This window comes from Fukomys damarensis, unplaced genomic scaffold (assembly GCF_012274545.1).
Source record: "Fukomys damarensis isolate Sample0158 unplaced genomic scaffold, DMR_v1.0_HiC HiC_scaffold_9, whole genome shotgun sequence".
NCBI classification, from domain to species: domain Eukaryota; kingdom Metazoa; phylum Chordata; class Mammalia; order Rodentia; family Bathyergidae; genus Fukomys; species Fukomys damarensis.
In genome coordinates, this window is record NW_022900921.1 from 28,025,034 (window position 1) to 28,034,746 (window position 9,713).

A 9,713-nucleotide genomic window follows, 5' to 3' on the forward strand; every position below is an offset into this window, starting at 1 on the left:
CACTCCTGTTCCTCCCCTTTGGTATGGACCCTGTAGATCATTAAAGGTAGGCAGGGGTATTGAGAGGATTGACATAGTAGTTTGGAGAATGGCCTTCCTCCTCCAGCCCCTCTGGGCCATATGTTCTGTGGCCCAAGTGCCTGTTTTCCTCTTAAGGTCAGTTTTGGGCAAAAATTCCTGCAGCTAAAGACCAGAATTGTCCCTGGGCTCTAGGCATCTCCTGTGGAACCTGGAACTTTCATGCAGACTTTGCCAAGGAAGAAAATAGTTAGATAAAGTGGCTGCCATCATGGGAGCTTAGAGCTTCTATCACACTCCCCTGCTCCTCCAGAAAGTGCAGGCTTTCCTGAGCCTTGGACCAGATGCTGACCAGCTGTGCAGTTCTACCAACTGTGATGAGTCCTCCTGGAGCACTGACACCATTCTGGCAGAGCATTCCCATCTCTCCTGCCATCTCCATGGTTCATGATGGTGCTAAGGATCTGTAAGTGCTAAGAACAAGCTGGAGCTGGAAGAGCCTCCATGCCTAGTGGAATCATAGGAAGCTCCAATGAGGACCTTTTCCCTCCTCCATTAGAGGTGCTCTGGCCCAAGGTCATGTGGGAAAGTCCCCCACCTGCCATTTTCCTTAATGGTTCTGTGCCCTTAAAAGCAAACTGCCTCAGCCAGTCAGCTGAGAGGTTCATTGCTGCCTTTCAGCACTATTAAACCTTTCCTTCCCCTTGTACAGTGGACCACCCTGCCCAGGTTGCTGTGGTGCTATCCTTCACTCATCATCCACAAAGAAATTCCCAGGTACCATGGAGCCAGGGGAGCCCAGGGAAAGAAACAGAAAACTTGCACGTTTCTACAGTGAGGAGCTGGATGGTGGCACAGGTTTATAATCCCAGCACTTGGGAGGCTGAGGCAGGAAGATTAATGCAAGTTTGAGGCCAGCCTGGACTACATTGTGAGCTCAAGGCCAGCCTGAACTACGTAGTCTCAAACTTTCTACAGTGAGAAAACATGTTTCCTGGACCCCAACCCTAGATTTTTCTTAACTCTACTGTTCTGTGGCCTGGTACTTCCCTGAAAGAGCAGTTTTTCCTTACAGTTTTTGAGCAGGAACTCCAGGGAGTGTCATCTGAGGCTCCTCTTCATTGGGTTAAAGAAGCCTCCAGCTGCTGTTGTGCAGCCTCTCCTCCACTGTCTATCCCTTCACCTGTGAAATGCTTTGCGTATTGTGTGTGTGTGTACACGTGTGTACGCGTGTGCCTGTGCACTTATGCTCTTTGTCTCTTGATCACCAAATTATCCAATAAAGACCATCTTTCATAGCCAGATTGCAGCTTAACAGATAGGGGTTATGGGCCATATTCCCCTTAGAACTAGAGTCTCTGTCTTGCTACCCCTCTCCCCACACACTTAGATTCCCAGGGTCCTCAGTACTGATCTTAGGATTTGGGACAAAGACAAATACCCAGATCGCTTGACAAATCAGTAAATGTCTCCCAGGAGTCCTAAATTCAACACAGCTTCACTCATCCCTCTCCCCACTTCACCTAGGGAATCCTTTTAGAGCTTTCAATAATAACAAACAGCCCACTGTGGCACACATGCCATAAGTTCGCCATCACTGACCTAGGGCCTTCTGGAGGTCTTTGAAGGATTTGAACTAGGATTTGAACTCTGCTGTATGCTTGAGAGAATTATCCTGGCTGCTTTGTGGAGAAAGAATGCAGGAAGGAGGAAAGGAGACAGGTCAGTGTGGAGGCTGTGTTCAGGACAGCTCTCTCCAAGCTAACCCCTTCTGGATGGTTCAGTTCTACTTCCCTAATGTTCAGAGTGCTGTGTCGTGAAGTATTTGTTGACTGAATGGATGAAGGTGCATATGGAGAGGCATCCTTCTCCTACTTCGTTCTTTATCATAGACTTGATGGTTCTTGGAAGAGCCTCCACAACACGGGAATGGTGTATCATGGTGTGGGGAGCCCTTCATCCAGCCTGTGTTGTAGACAGCCAGACTACGAAGCCTAAGCTTCCATTCTTCTCTTGGCTGGCACCTCCTCGTAGCCAACAGTGGAAGGCTCTATGTGGCCCCCAAGGAGAGGTTCTCAGCCTTCAGCTTCCAAGCTCACACTACCTCAGCAGTTTATCCCAGAGTTCTGCACTATCCAGTATATGAGCATTTTCCCTGATTACCAGCAAGGAAGTAACAGCCCAAGGCATGAATGGGCTGCCCTGCTATGAGTCCCTGACCTGCAGGACCTCTTTGGATTCAGGAGTCCCTGCCAGCTGTGTGACCATCACTGTTGGTATGGGGACACCAGAAGTGTCCTTTCCTTGCCTTTGGGGGAGCTAACACACTGTAAAGATCATTATGCCAGTGGTAATATGGGGCACTGTGGGAATCCCCAGAAGGCAGGACTAAGGAGTATAAAAAAGAAAAATAGGGAAACTGGCATTTGATTTGCACAGTTATATTTTGAACTAGACAATGATATTCCATTTAAGGAAAGAACAAAGCTTAAAGAGCTATAATGATTTGCCAAGATCTTTCCTCTAAGAAGCAGTAAAATGGAGAGTAATAATTCAGTTTCCCAGACTCTTCAGTTTAGAACCCTTTTAAAACTAGAACAAGTGCCCTTCCCTGCGGCTTATCTTGCCTATATGTTGGCAGTAGCATGGTCTCACAAAGCAAGCAGCCATTCAGGCCAGGGGTGGCAGCAGCGCCTGCAAAATAAATTGGGCAAAGCTCAATGCTTAATTTATATTCCAAGCCTCCTGATGCTGTTCAGAATTTTACCCAATTCCAAAGTATTAAGACTCGGGCCAGGGAATTAGCTCAGTGTTACCACAGCCTGCTTCACACGCACAAGGTCTTGAGTTTGAACCCCAATACCAAAAAAAAGACTATTAGATTCTTTATAACTAAGAAAATCAAATCAAAGTGACTAACTGAGGAAGGAAATGTATTGATTGACCTGATGAAAACTCCAAACTGTGATAGCTGAGTCTAGGTTCTGGCTGGGCGTGGTGACATACGCCTGTAATCCCAGCACTCAGGATGCTGAGGCAGGAGGATCGCTGTGAGTTTGAGGCCAGCCTGGGCTACATACCGAGTTCCAGGTCAGTCTCAGCTATATAGTGAGACCCTGTCTCAAAAAAACAAAAAACAATCCCAGCACTCAGGAGACTGAGGCAGGAGGATCGCTGTGAGTGCCAGCCCAGCCTGAGCTACATAGTGAGTTCAAGATCAGCCTGAACTACATAGTGAGACCCTGCCCCCCGCAAAAAAATCCAAGTTCTGATACTATCATCAGGAATAATTTCATCTTGCTCTGAGTGACCTCTTAGTTAAACTCCAAACAGGTAGCCACTCCAGGTTTATATCCTGATATATCAGTAATGATGGTGGTTATCTTTGACAAAGGGGCCAGACACCTTCACTGTAAGAAAGCCTCTTTAATAAATGATGCTGCAAAAATTGGCTTTCCAAAAAAATAAAAATTTAAAAATTGGGTTTCCACATGCTAATAATTGAACCTAGACCCATCTCACCATGTACTAAACTAAAATCAAAATGAATCAAAGGTCTAAATATTAAAAAAGAATCTGCTGGAAGATAGAATAGGTAAGACTCTTGAAGACAGATATAGGCAAAGTTTTTACAAACAAAATATCCGTCACATAGGAAATATTACAAAGAATCAATAACTAGGATCACATAAATTAAAAAGCTTTTGCACAGCAAAATAAACCACAATAGAATGAACAGACAACTCTCAGAATAGTAAATAATTTTTACCAGCTACTCCTCACACAAAGGACTAACATCTAGACTGTATAAACAACAACAACAACAAAAAATCAGACCCCCCCAAAAAAAATTTAAAGACCTAATGCAAAGATAATTATCTGGAATGAATAGGCATTTCTCAGATGAAGAAGGACAAACAGAAAAGATGAAAAAATGTTTAACATCGCTGGCCATTTGAGAACTATAAATCAAAACAACACCAGGAGGGCCAGGGATTTAGCTCAGTGATTCTGCCACCAGCTTCACAAGCGCAAGGTCCTGAGTTCGATCCCTGGTATAAAAAAAATGGCTATCATCGAGAAATCAATAATAAATGTGTGCAGGGTAGTGGCGAAAAAGGAAATCTCTGCTGCTGGTGGGAGTGTAAATTGGTACAACCACTACGGAAAATTTTGTGTGGAGATTCCCCACAAAACTAACTAGAAGTTCCATATGACCCAGCTGTTCCCCTTCTGGATATCTTCCTGAAAGAGTTAAGAGCATCATACCACAGTGATATATGCACACCCATGTTTATAGCAGCACTATTTATGATAGCTAGATCTTGGAAACAGCCCAGATGCCCATCAACAGATGAGCAGATTTTTTTAATTGTGGTTTTTATATACAGTGAGATACTGCTGTGCCATAAAGAAAGATGAACTGGAGCTGTTTTTAGGTATATGGATATACCTTGACACCAAAATTCTAAGTGAAATCAGACACAAGTTAATTTTTTCATGAGACAAGTTCTCCCTGTGTAGTTCAGGCTGACCTTGAACTCTTGGTGATCCTCCTGTCTCAGCCTCCAAAGTGTAGGATTGCAGGTATGCACCACCATGCCTTTTCAGACACACAAGTTTAAATATTACATTTTTCTCTTGTGTGACAAACCCAAAGAGTAAATAAGGAGCATAATGGAGGATGGATTGGGAAGTGGGAAGAATATATTCAAATAGGAAGGGGAAAGGGAGAGGGAAGGGGAAGGGGGAAAGGAGAAAAAAGAATGGAAGAAAAAAATGGAAACAAAGCCTTGTTTTTTGGTGTGTTGGGGGGGTGCATTGAGATAGCGTCTTGCTATGTATTTTAGATTGGCCTTGAACTCACTGTGAGTCCAGGCTGGCCTCTAATTCACAGTGATCCTTCTGGTTTAGCCTACCAAGTGATGGGTTTACAGGCGTGCACCACCACACCCAGTATGAGGCTTTTGTAAATGGAGAGGGGAAGATGGGTTGAAAGAGTGCGGAGTGGGAAAAAAATATATATTACATGCACTACAGATTCCCTACAATGAATGTGATCATAATGTATGACAAATATATACTGATTTTTTTAAGTTAAAAAAAAACAACAATGGAAAAAAAATCCCTATCTACTAGTTGTAACTAAAGTCCTGAGATTGACTCAATTCCCACCCTAAACCAGTCACTGTGGTTAGCAGTGTCAGAGCTCCGATTTGAGACCTAGTCATGGGCCTAAATCCTGGGAAGAAGTCACCTCTACCTAAAGCACATCAACTGAGAAAGGGCAGAGATGCAACTGAGAAAGAAAATTGTAGGATGGGCATGGTGTCGAACACCTGTAATCCCAGCACTTGGGAGGCTGAAGCAGGAGGGTTGCTGTTCATTAAAGGCCAGCCAGGGCTACACAGTGAGTTCAAAGCCAGCCTGAACTACAAAGCAAGACCCTGTCTCAAAAAAAACAAAAGAGGGATGGGGATTTAGCTCAATGGTTCTGCCAACTTCCTTGCAAATGCTAGGCCCTGGTACCAAAAAAAGAAGAAAAAAAAAAAAGAAAAAAGAAAAAGAGGGAGGGAGGAAAAGAGAAAATTATAAAATTCTTGCCAGACTAGAAGGGCAAAAACAGTGTTCTCCACCAGATCCAGGAACTGTCTTTATTAGCCATTTCCTTTTTTCTCTAACTTTGAGATATAGCATACATTCAGCAGTACACACCAATTTTTAGAGTGATGAGTCATCTTATGTGTAAATATATGAGCAGTCACCTTCTAGGTCAAGATATAGAACATTTTCTAGCATAGACAAGTCCCTGAGTTCTAACCCAAATATATATATATATATATATATATATATCATGTAGCCAGCTTCCCAGTTTTCTTCCTTGCTCTAATCAGTCAGGCCCTCAGAACCACTATGTTTCACCACAGCTAAGTTTTGCTTGCTCTTAGATTTTATAAAAATGGGATTATACATATATCCTCTTTTGCACAGCATTATTTCATCTAAGGCTCACCCATGTTACTGTATCAGAAGTTCACTTTCTCATGGTGTGTAGTAGCCCATTCTTTGAAACAACCACAAATTAGCCTCTCTACTGTCGATGAATAATTGGATTGTTTTTCATATGGAGCTATTCCAAATAAAGCTGCTGTGAAGAATTCTGTACCTGTTGTTTGATACACATGTGCACTCAGGAGAGGTTTTGAAGGGTTTTGTGATTTCGTTTTGTTTTCTCTTGTCTAGATATTCCCAAATGGTTTTTCAAAGTGGTTCTACCAATTTACATTCCTACCTGCAGTGTATGAGAACTCCATTTGTTCCACATGCCTGTCAGCTCTGGATATTGTTGGTCTCTTTAGTTTTGGCCATTCTGTTTGCACCCAAGAATTTGAACTCAGGGGTCCTGACTTGGAATTAGGGTCTCTCTTACTCTCGGCACCTCTGAGATTGGGTTTGGATTTCTCTACCCTGGAACAATATTAGAGGACCATTCACAGGACCCACACTATAGCAGTTAAACATCAGAAGAAGCTCCTGCCGGTGGTTCTAGTGGCCAGGGAAGGTCTCACAGAGAGGCATCAGCTCTGGAGAGGCAGTCTGGTGCAATGATAAGGAAGTCAGATTTGAAATCAGGCAGCCAGCGTTCAGATTTCAGCTCATCCCTGGCTAAGCAGTGTGTAATCTTCATTAGTTAACCTGTACTTCAAGGTGAGACACTAAAAGGATAGCTAGCTATAACCCCAGCACTCAGGAGGCTGAGGCAGGAAGATTGCCACTAGCTTGAGGCCAACCTGAGCTACATAGTGAGTTCAAGGCCAGCCTGAACTACATAGCTAGACTCTGTCTCAAAAAAAGAAAAGAGAAAAAACAGCTAGATATGATATAATTATATTACCTGACATGTGATAAGGGCTTTCTAAATAATGACTGGTGCTGTTTTGGGGGGTTTGTTTGTTTGTCTCAGGAAGGGGGATTAAACCCAGAGTGCACTGAGCCACACCCCAGCCCCTTTTTTATTTTTTGAGACAGGGTCTTGTTAAATTACCCAAGGTAGGCTCAAACATATGATCTTCCTGCCTCAGCTCCTTTGAACTCTTAATAGTCATCTTCCATTGCTGGGGTTTTAACCCAAGTCCCTCAGATGCTGTAACCAGTGACACCCGAGGAGAAGAAATGGAATCATGTATAAAATAGAATCAAGGCCAGGGATTTAGCTCAGTGGTGCTGCCACCTGCCTCTCAAGCACAAGGTCCCAAGTTCAATCCCTGATACAAAAAAAAAAAAAAAAAAAAAGAATTAAAATAGAATCAAAATAAAATGGTTACTGGGCATGGTAGTCTGAACACTCTGGGAGGCTGAGGCAGGAGGATCAGAAGCTCAAGCCCAGGCTGGGCAATTTAGAGATTTAGCAAGCCTGGGTTGGGCATGGTGGTGTATGCCTGTAATGCTAGCTCTTAGGAGGCTGAGACAATAAGAACACTGTGAGTTCAAGGTCAGCCTGGACTACACAGCAGTAGCCTGTCTCAAAATAAAAATAGGCTGGGAGTGTAGCTTAGTGCAAAGGTCCTGGGCTCAACCCCCCAGTCCCTAGTACCAATAACTAGATAGAATGATAGACAGACAGACAGACAGATAGGCCAGTGTAGTGGCACATACCTGTAATCCCAGTACTTGGGAAGCTGAAGATCATCATAAGTTTGAGACCAGCCTGGGCTAAATAGTGAGTGAGACCCTGTCTTAAAACAAACAAACAACAATAAAAAGTTATGCTTTTAGTCCAAAACTAGATGCAAAGTAGCCCAAGGATGCGAGTTCAATCCCCAGTACCAAAAAACAAAACAAAACAAAAAAATACCAAATCAGCCTATTTAAAAAAAAAAGAACTAGATGCAAAGCAAGTTTGGGGGCTATAATAACCCCTCAATACAGACATAGATCTGTACACGTATCCATGTAGCAGCCATGAATACTGATGTGAGGGACACTAGCCTAGGATTCCTGGGTCTTGGGCATTGGGCTAAATGCTACCACCAGCTTGGCAGGGTAGTCCACACCTTAATCCCAGCTCTGGGGAGGTTGAAGCAGAAGGATCCCTGCGAGTTCAAGGCCAGCCTGAACCGCATAACAAGACTTTGTCTCAGTCAATCAATGGCACCCACAACACCTATAAAATTCGATTCTATAAAATGGAAGTTGGAAGAAATCATGATTCCCCGCTGGATTTCTGAAGTAGTGACGGACAGTTAGGGGTTCTTCCGAAAACGGATAAAGAAGAAACCCCTCCCCTCAGACGACCTGATGTCATTCCCCCTGGACCCATGGTGCAGAGTCTCTGGTGTCAAACCCTAAGCAGCCTCCTCGGCTCTGTGCCAAGCTCGCATTACAGTTCCCTCACACAGCTCTATCCATACCCGGTGCTTCATCCTAGAAATGTCACAGCAGCCCCGCCATGTGCCCGCTCTTCGCACAGGCAGCTCAGTGACCACTAGGTGGAGAATGCGCCTTTGTGCTGAGCAGGGCCGACCTGCCTCAGGACCTTATTGTCCATTCAATGCCAAAGAGAACAGGGTAGGTTTTCTGAGCCTCTATTGTATTTGACGTTTCATTTAACCCTCCGAACAACTGGAATAGACTTGATATCACAGGAGAAACCCAGGGCAAAGAATCAGCAGAGCTTGTATAACCCCACAGCCTTGGAGAGATGTGCTCCACGCTTCCAATTATTTCTCCACATATCTGCGGTCTCTGCTTCTTCAGGGTGCCTGGCCTTTCCCCTAGGACATTTCGGTCAGGAGGACATGTCTCTCGGAAGGCTATAATTTAGTGACCTGCCTGGGAGCCACCTGCTGTCCGGCCTGATCCTGTCATTTATGCTTTTCCTCCAGGGCCTATCTGTGCTCTGTCCATAGACCCAGTGGTTCAGAGGCACTGATTTTACTCCCTGACTCCAAAGGACGAGCCTGAGACCCACACTGAGCAGTCAGAATCGCAAGTCCAGAGTGATTTGCCAACACTGTAAGGGCAATCTGCTGAGAATGAAGTCAGCACAGAGGCATCACCACAAGATAAGACTGATTTATTTTTCTGAATTTTTGGTGTTTGTTTTGCTTTGTTTTTTGTAATGAGAGTTGAATCAGGACCTTTTCATTGAGCTACATTTCCAGCTCTCCTTTTATTTATTTTGTGTGTGTGTGTGTGTATGTTTATTTTGAGACAAGGTCTCACTATGTAGTTCAGACTGACCTGGAACTTGTAGCCCAGGCTGGTCTCAAACTCACAGTGATCCTCCTGCCTCAGCCTCCCAAGTGCTGGGATTACAGGGGTGCACCACCACACCCAGCTGTGTGAGGTTCTAGTTTAGAAAAAGCAACTGTTATCTGTGTTGGCTGCTGGGGTGGCATGGCTCACAAGCCAAAAGAAGTCTCTGTGTGCCACTGTGACACGTGTGTCATTGGTTCGCCACCACTGCTCTATTGGCTATGAAGATCAAGGGCTGGGGATTTAGCCCACCTGCCTTGCAAGTGCAAGGTCCTGAGTTCGATCCCTGGTACCAAAAAAATAATAAATAAAATGCTCTGGCTATGAAGATCAATGGAGCCAGCTTGCTGAGAGGTGGGTTGTGAGGTAGAACAGATTGATTTTTGTTTTTAGCGTTTTTGGTTTTGTTTCTTTCTCTTTCTTTTTTTTTTTTTTTT